We start from the raw sequence: 7,900 nt of genomic DNA on the forward strand, positions 1-7,900 counted from the left end.
GGTGTCCTCTGTTTCCTTGTGTTCTAGTTGATTCTACCAGTGCCCACAGGACACAAGATTTAATAAATGTCTCCTTCATACAGTGAAGGGGGACTTAGCATTGAACGGAGCTGCTGTTCTTCCTCCCCAGTCCACACCACAGGACAGCAGGTAGGTGAGTTGTCTGGGGATTTCCCTAATTCTGTAGGAAAAGCCTTGAAGTGCCCAGAGTTTCACATTCTCACACCATTAGCATGCACGTCCTCAAGCAACTCATTAAACTTTTCCAGGTTAGATTTTTCCATCTTAAATACCAGGCCATGAGTGGCACCTGACCCAAGTACTGTAATAGATGGACTCAAGGTCTCTCTGCAGGCCCATATTTTCTCAGATTTCAGGGGGATTTTTTCTCTGTGACATCAACTCAGATATGTTGAAGGGTTTATTTTTTGTAGTCGTTCAAGTTTTTTGTTAATGAGGTCAGAATAAGATCATCGTTTTCTCATTTTTTCCATTCCCATGCTTAGTATCTGCTTTCTAAACAAAATTCAGAAGCTAAGACAACAAATCAAATACCCATTACTTGGTGCATTGTTAAACAATTTGAGAAATATTCATGTCTGAAATACAATGAACCACTGAAATCAAGGCATGCCTCCTTCACATAAGAACGTGGGGACATTATCAAATAATTGTGCTGAGTGAAGGAAGCTAAAGAATTCACAGGAAATTTCATGTTACATAATTTGTATAAAATTAACATGGAGATCTAAATTTTTCTGAGAATAGGGTGGTGAGAATAACAAGGTGGTGAAATAAAATTACAGAGAAGTGAAAGAAAAAATAAGAGGGCTAATTCAATTGCTAACAACATGATCGAAGTGCCGATTCAATGACTGCACACATATATCAACATCTTCCAAATGTTATACTGTCAATTTGATTTCATTATTGATGGATGTTTTGAATAAAGCAGCAACAAAAATGAAAGTATTTGCTGAGAAATAACAAGAGATGAATATTGACACTTGAATAATCACGGACTCCTGAAAATACACACATGTGAACACTGATTGCATATTTCAGGAAAACACTAGAAAAAGCAAAATTACATAAAGTTGTTATGACAGGTGGGACATCCTGAAAACCTCTCTAGACATATCCCACACTGCCCTGGAGTTGTCTCATAGGAGCAGCCTCCTGCAGTGTTTGGAGGCACAGACAGAGATAACAGGGCTAACTCTGGCCAGATGTGTGATATTGGACACATTGCACAACTGCTCTGTTCTGTGTGTAATTTACCTTCTCTGATAATGTAACATTGACACTTGCATTAAATATATTCTGCAAATATGTAACAATTAAATAAGCTGATGTCTGCTAAATGATTATCAAGGCACAATCACATAATCTGAAGCTATATTTTCCAGAGAGGTAGGATTAGCCCCAGTTTTTCCAGGACACCCTCATCTGCTCTGGGCACTGCCTTCTCTTCAGTTGTCCCTGAGCTTGCTATATAGCAGGAGACATGCAAATAGGGCCCTCCCTCTACTGATAAAAATCAGGCCAGCTCTGACCCTGCAGCTCTGAGAGAGGAGCCCAGCCCCAGAATTCCCAGGTGTTTTCATTCAGTGATCAGCACTGAACACAGAGGATTCACCATGGATTTTGTGCTGAGATGGGTTTTGCTTGTTGCTATTTTGAAAGGCGATTTATGGAAAATGAGAGATGTTGAGTGTGAGGGGACATGAGTGAGAGAAACAGTGGATATGTGCGGCAGTTTCTGACCAGGGTGTCTCTGTGTTTGCAGGTGTCCAGTGTGAGGTGCAGCTGGTGGAGTCGGGGGGAGGCTTGGCAAAGCCTGGTGGGGGTCCCTGAGACTCTCCTGTGCAGGCTCTCGATTCACCTTCAGTAGCTACTACATGAACTGTGTCCACTAGGCTCCAGGAATGGCCTGGAGTGGGTTGGACAAGTTAATCCTAAGGGTGGTAGTACATATCTCACAGACTCCGGAAGGGCCGATTCACCATCTCCAGAGAAAATGCCAAGAACATGCTTCATTTGCAAATGAACAGCCTGAAAACTGAGGACACGGCCTTGTATTGTACCAGAGACACAGTGAGGGGAGTACAGTGTGAGCCCAGACACAAACCTCCCTGCAGGGCCATGCAGGGGTTTCCTTTCTCAGCTGCAGGAGGCAGGCTTGTTTTTGCAGGACTCTGGAGTCTTATTAGGTTGCGATATTTTACTATGGTTATTTGCCATGAATTTTTTTATTGAGAATTGCGTTTTAGTATTTTTAAAATTTATATGTAAGGGTGTTTTTTAAAAATACATACCTTCAAGGAATAATTCTTCCTAATAATTTGCACTTGTTCTTTTAGAATTCTGTTAACATCTGTTGATATCAGCTATTACGTAGCTACAGGGACATTAATTTATATCTATAGACATATGTGTAAATACACAAAGTTATGCATACATGTGTAGTCTTTATATTATAATAATAGAAAATACATAAAATAATTATAAAATATGTCCTAAAGAATGAAGCTCAATGATTAACTTAACATAAATTATAGTAATCCGTAACTCCTTTTGATCATTCTCTATAGTTTACACAAATTGATGTCTATTTGTAAGCTTAAACATAGTGTATTGGTCTTTTTGAAATAGTCAAGAACAAATTTCAAATGTCCCTGTCACACACACACACAGAAATAAGGATTTGAGACGATATATATGTCAACTAGCTCGATTCAATTATTCTGATTTACAATCATAAATCATGACATAGCTTTATTCCCTATAAATATATACAATCAAAATGTCTCAATTTTCAATGAAGTTTTAACTACGTATTTTCTAATCCGTCCTAGGTCATTAATGTTTTCTCCCAGTCAGGATGCGATTAGATTATCCTGAGAAACTCATTTACCCTCCTGCCTCCTGAAGGCTTCAGGAAGCAGCTCCTAGATGGGCAGAAGCCGGCAAACGTGTGTGTCCACACAGGAACTAGAGCCTCTCTCGCGGATTAGGTCTCCTCCTCACGATCACAGGGCTCTTCAGTTTTCTTAACAGGCTGTTGTACTAGATAAGCACAAAACAATTTCATTATGCTTTGCTTCGATTTTTCAAAACAACATAAAGGTAGTAATTTTAACAATAAACATATTACAAACTACTTATACATGAGACCTTCCTGTGCTTCAAGGTTTTTTCTCAGGACTTTGTATGTATTACATATTTTCAATTTTTTTTCTGAGATGGAATTCTGACGTCTCCTTATTACAGATTATTCTTTTAATTTAATTCTTAGAATGATTCTTTCCAGAGTCCCCGCCCAGCCCACTTGGCGGAATGGAGTGGCGCCAGAGCTGAGCCAGGCGCGCAGGGGTCGCCACATCTGCTGCGCAGGGAGCGGATGCACAGCAGGCGGAGAGCGAGCACCAGAGGCCTGGTCGGAGAGCTGCCTGAGCAGCGCCAGAGATGGGAGAACAGCCCATCTTCACCCCCCAGGGCAGGTCTTCCAGATTGACCCAAACACCAAGAACTGGATGCCTGCGAGCCACAGGCGGTCACCGTTTCCTGCTTCTGTGATGTCACAGGAACAGTTATGGGATCGTCAGTGTGGACGGAGCCAAGGTGACCATAAACAGCACAATCGCACCAAGTATGACCTTCACCAACACGTCACACACGTCTGGGCAGTGGGCCGACAGCAGAGCTGACACGGCGTTTGGTTTGGGGATTTCCACTGAGTAGCAGCTGACAAAGTTTGCAGAGAAATTCCGGGAGGTGGAAGAAGCTGCCAAGATAGAAAAAAACAAGACCCAGGAGAACATGCAGCCCTCCAGTGATCATCCCCGAGAATCCGGGCGTGGAGCCCCATCTCCTCCGGCATCCAGTGTCAACGGGACGGACGATGGAAAGGCCTCTCACGCCGCTGCAGCCAACAGGCACCTGCAGTCTGGGAACCACAAGCTGAAGGCGGCCTCGACGCAGGGCGCTGCCCACGGGAAGAGGCGGGAGATGCAGATTCGGCGGGAGAGCGACGCCCGGCTGCCCACGGCGCTGCAGGAGTCGGCGGCCAGCGCGGAGCAGAGGAAGAGGCCGTGAGATCCACAGAGAGAGGGAGAAGAACACGCAGCTGAGGAGGAGGATGGAGGAGCTGGAGGCCGAGCTCCGAGAACAGGAGGCAGAGCTGGAAGATCTCCGGAAACAAAGTGAACTCACACCTCAGCTCAGGTCAGAGCGCGACGGTGTCTCTGAGAAGATGGAGGCCGCAGAGAGAGGATCAAAACCCGGAAGACAAAGCGTGTTCCCTAAAGACAGAGGCTGAGGAGAGCAAATCCCGACAGCGCCCCCTGGAGGTGGAGGTGAAGAGCTTCCTGGAGGTGCTGGACAGGAAGATCCAGGACCTGCATGACTTCTGCCCAGGCCTCTCAAGCTGGCCACTGACAACTAGGGCTGTCCGAGGCCGGGGTACCCCACCATGAGTCCCAAGCGTGTGTGTGAGACCAGATGGCGCAAGGACGTTCCCTGTGTGCGTTGCTTCTGTAAATGCAGGTGCAGTTTGTCCTGTCTCCAAACCAGTTGTGCCGTCCACTCACTCCTTTCCAAAATAGAAATCTCCTCTGGCTTCTCGGGCCTTGTGGGCGTGTGGACAACTGGAGATTCTGACTCGGGAATCCAGAACCAGGTCTACCTTCAACATTTATGCAGTCAGGTCAGGGATGTTTATATCTTTCATAAGGGCTGTTGCAACCATATGAACTGAAAAAAAGCACTTTGTCGTATACACAAAGTTCTAAAAATAATTGTTTTAATTATTATAGAAAAAGAAAATTAGGCCAAGCTTGTTTCCTCTTAGATTTTCTTGTTTTATATTACTCTATCTATACATATGTATTTTATACATATATAATATATAAATATATGTGTATATATAAGTATATAATATATATGCATATACAAACATATTTATTTATTAATTCTCTTAACTTTTCTTTTAAGTTCAGGGGTATATGTGTCGGATGTACAGGTTTGTTACATAGATAAATTGTGTCATGGAGGCTTGTTGTACAGATTATTTCATCACCCAGTGAAATGGTTCAGCTGTGTCTCCACCCAAATCTCAACTTGAATTCCCACGTGTAGTGGGAGGAACCTGATGGAGGTAATTGAATCAAGGGGGCAGTCCTTTCCCATGCTGTTCTCATGATAGTTAATAAGTCTCATGAGATGTGCTGGTTTTGTAACAAGGAATTTCTCTGCACAAGCTCTCTCTTTGCCTGCTACTATCCATAAAAGATGTGACTTAGTCCTACTTCCCTTATGCCATGAATGTAAGGCCTCCGTAGCCATGTGGAACTGTGAGTCCAATAAACCTTTCGACTGTATAAATTACCCTGTCTCAGATATGTCTTCATTAGCAAAGTGAGAAAAGACTAATACAGTAATTGGTACCAGTAGATGACTCACTGCTGTAGATACCTGAAAATGTGGAAGCAGCTTGGAGACTGGGTCACAGACAGGGGTTGAAATAGTTTGGAGCGCTCAGAAGAAGACAGAATAGGTAGTAAAGTTTGGAAAGACTTGGTGAATGGCTTTGCCCAAAATGCTGATAGGGATATAAACAATTAAGTCCAGGCTGGGATGGTCTCAGTTGGGGATGAGGAAATTATTGGGAACTGGAGCAAAGATGACTCTTATGTATGAGCAAAAAGACTGGTAGCATTTTGCCCCTGCCCTAGAGATTTGTGGAAATTTAAACTTGAAAGAGATGATTTAGGGTATCTGGTGGAAGAAATTTCTAAGCAGCAAAGCATTCCTGAGGTGACTTGGGTGCTGTTAAAGGCATTCAGTTTTATAAGGAAAGCAGACCATAAAAACTTGAAAAATTTACAGCCTGACAATGAGATAAAAAAGAAAATCCTGCATGAGTTACCAGGAAACAAATGTTAATCTTCAAGACAATGGGAAAAATGTCTCCAGGGCATGTCAGCGGTCTTCACAGCAGCCCATCCCAGTAGAGCCCTAAAGGTCTAGCAGAAAAAAATTCTTATGGGAACCAAACCAAGGGCAATCCCAGCCTTAGCAGCCCTGGGACCTGAAGCCCTGCATCCCAGCAACTCCAGCAATGACTAAATGGGGCCAAGGTATATCTTGAGCTGTTGCTTCAGAGGGTGCAAACCCCAAGCCTTGGTAGCTTCCACGTGGTGTTTGGCCTGCGGGTGCATGGAATACAGGGATTGCAGTTTGGGAACCTCCACTTAGATTTCAGAGGATGTATGGAAATGCCTGGATGCCCAAGCAGAAGTTCGCTGCATGGGTGGGACCCTCAGGGAGAACCTCTGCTAGGGTAGTGTGGAAGGGAAATATGGGGTTTGAACCCTGCCACAGAGTCCCTACTAGGGAATGACCTAGCAGAGCTTCGAGAAGAGGGCCACCATCCTCCAGACCCCAGAATGATATATCCACCAACAGCTTGCATTCCGTGCCTGGCAAAGCTGCAGATACTCATCACCAGCCTGTAAAAGCAGCTGTGAGGCAGGCTGTACCCTGCAAAGCCACAGGGCCAGAGCTACTCAAGACCATGGGAACCCACCTTTCACAACAACAAGAACCGAAGTTGGGAAAAGAAAACAAAAAAAAACAATTTGAAACCTTAAAAATTGAACACCCCGCCGGAATTTGGAACTGCAAGGGGGCCGGAACTCCGTTGGTGTGGCCCAATTACCCCAAGGAGAAAGGCCGGAATTAACCAAAAACCAAAACCCCAACCGAACCAAGAAAGAAACAAACTACTTGCAATTAATACAACAGCATAAGAGGAAGAAAAGACTCATCATGCAGAAGAGAAGACGAACGACGGACGACCGAGGAAACAACAAAAAAAGGAAAAAAAACAGGCAAACAACTGGGAAGAAAGCATGACTGCTGAAAAAAGAGGACGACAGAAGATGGAGGAGCCACCAACAAAATGATATGGTTGAGCTGTGACCCCACAAAAATCTCATCTTGAATTCTGACACATTGTGGGAGGGACCCAGTGGGAGGTAATTTAACCATGGGGGCAGGTCTTTCCCTTGCTGTGCTCATCATGGTAAATAAGTCTCACGAAAACTGATGGTTTTATAAGGGGACATTTCCCAGCACATGCTCTCTGTTTGCCTGCTGCCATCCATGTAAAAAATGACTTGCTCATCCTAGACCTCTGCCATGATTGTGAGGCCTCCCCAGCCATGTTGAACTGTGAGTTCATTAAACTTTTTATTCTGTATAAATTTCCCAGTCTCAGGTATGTCTTTATGAACTGTGTGAAAACAAACTAATACACCCAGTATTAATACTAGTGCTTAGTAGTAATTTTTAGTTATTTTTCCTCATTCTCTTTGTCCTCCCACCCTCCAGCCTCCAAGAGGCCCTAGTGTGTGTTGTTTCCCTCTGTGTCCATGTGTTCTCATCATTTAGCTCCTACTTAAAAGTGAGAACATGTAGTATTTGGTTTTCTGTTCCTGTGTTAGTTTGCTGAGAATAATGGTCTCCAGCTCCATCTATGTCTGCAAAGGACATGATCTCATTCCTGTTTATGGCTACTTAGTAGTTCATGGTGTATGTGTCCCACCTGTCATAGCCTGGGAAGTTCTTGCGACTCCTATTCAGCCTCTGGATTCACCTTCAGTAGCTACTGAATGAGCTGAGTCCACCAGGTTCCAGGAAAGGGGCTTAACTGAGTAGTAGATATAAAGTATAATGGAAATCAGATATACTATGCACACTCTCTGAAGGGTAGACTCACTGTATCCAGATACAACTTTGAGAACTTGCTATGAGAGTAAATGGCCATGTATCACTGTATTTAAGAAACTAAGTGATGGGAAGTCAGTGTGAGACAAGACACAAAATTTCCTGCAGA

The 7,900-nt window shown here is 43.9% G+C and overlaps 1 pseudogene; it reads left to right on the forward strand.

Moving 5' to 3' along the window:
- The first annotated feature begins 3,468 nt into the window (after positions 1 to 3,468).
- Positions 3,469 to 7,900, forward strand: part of LOC105537283 — an 8,757-nt pseudogene continuing 4,325 nt past the window's right edge.

This window comes from Mandrillus leucophaeus, unplaced genomic scaffold (assembly GCF_000951045.1).
Source record: "Mandrillus leucophaeus isolate KB7577 unplaced genomic scaffold, Mleu.le_1.0 Scaffold1022, whole genome shotgun sequence".
NCBI classification, from domain to species: domain Eukaryota; kingdom Metazoa; phylum Chordata; class Mammalia; order Primates; family Cercopithecidae; genus Mandrillus; species Mandrillus leucophaeus.